Source organism: Sinocyclocheilus rhinocerous, unplaced genomic scaffold (assembly GCF_001515625.1).
Source record: "Sinocyclocheilus rhinocerous isolate Xijiao unplaced genomic scaffold, SAMN03320098_v1.1 scaffold2664, whole genome shotgun sequence".
In the NCBI taxonomy this organism is placed as follows: Eukaryota; Metazoa; Chordata; class Actinopteri; order Cypriniformes; family Cyprinidae; genus Sinocyclocheilus; species Sinocyclocheilus rhinocerous.
This window is the reverse complement of record NW_015635763.1, coordinates 37,614-38,321: the sequence shown is the minus strand read 5'-3', so window position 1 is coordinate 38,321 and position 708 is coordinate 37,614. Positions and strand designations below refer to the sequence as shown.

Below are 708 nucleotides of genomic sequence, written 5' to 3'. Positions count from 1 at the left end.
CCACGTTTGTTCTGACCAACTGAGGAAAAAAGCATTACAATAAATCGCGCTGTGATTAAATCTAACGATCGGTTATGCAAATGCAAATTATTATTGTTATACTTTGTTCTCAAATTGTTCATGTTAAAATCATCAGCATTGCGTGACTGTGTATTAGCGTGTAGATTACAATTTCTGTTGTCTAATCTCTAATTGTCATACCATTCGAATTTCATATTAAGAAATTATTTTAACCCAAAAAGCAAACTATGCTCCCTTCGAACCGGTTGTCTTTAAAATACAAATCTTGTGTAATCCCAGGCTATCTGTAATCAGAAGCACATCTAAAACATTCACATGTGTTTCATAAACACATAATTGTTTCTGGATTACAATCCGCCATAAAAATGATACATTTAATTATTCTAGCTGCTGTGAGAAAAGGCTATAAACGCCACCTGCAGGATCCTCACATGCGATAGCCTAGTAGCCGGGACAACTTCTTTATGTTTACAGACGTGATTTTTGGGTGAACTATCCCTTTAATGTTTTCTACAATTGAAAGATCTACTTAAAGCTGCAGTCCGTAAGTTTTTCCTCTTTGTCGCCATCTCTGTTTGAAAACCTGCAATTGCAGCTGTTTGCGGAATTATCTTCCTTGCGTGGGTTGTGCACGGCTCCAGCGCGGATGAATCTAATGTTTTGAGGAGTATGTATGGCTGTCAGTCA

General features: G+C 37.3%; 1 protein-coding gene across 1 annotated transcript in view; it reads left to right on the top strand.

Moving 5' to 3' along the window:
* The window catches only part of LOC107747447 (storkhead-box protein 1-like), a 21,695-nt gene that overhangs the window by 20,334 nt on the left and 653 nt on the right, over positions 1–708 (top strand). The window lies entirely within an intron of this gene.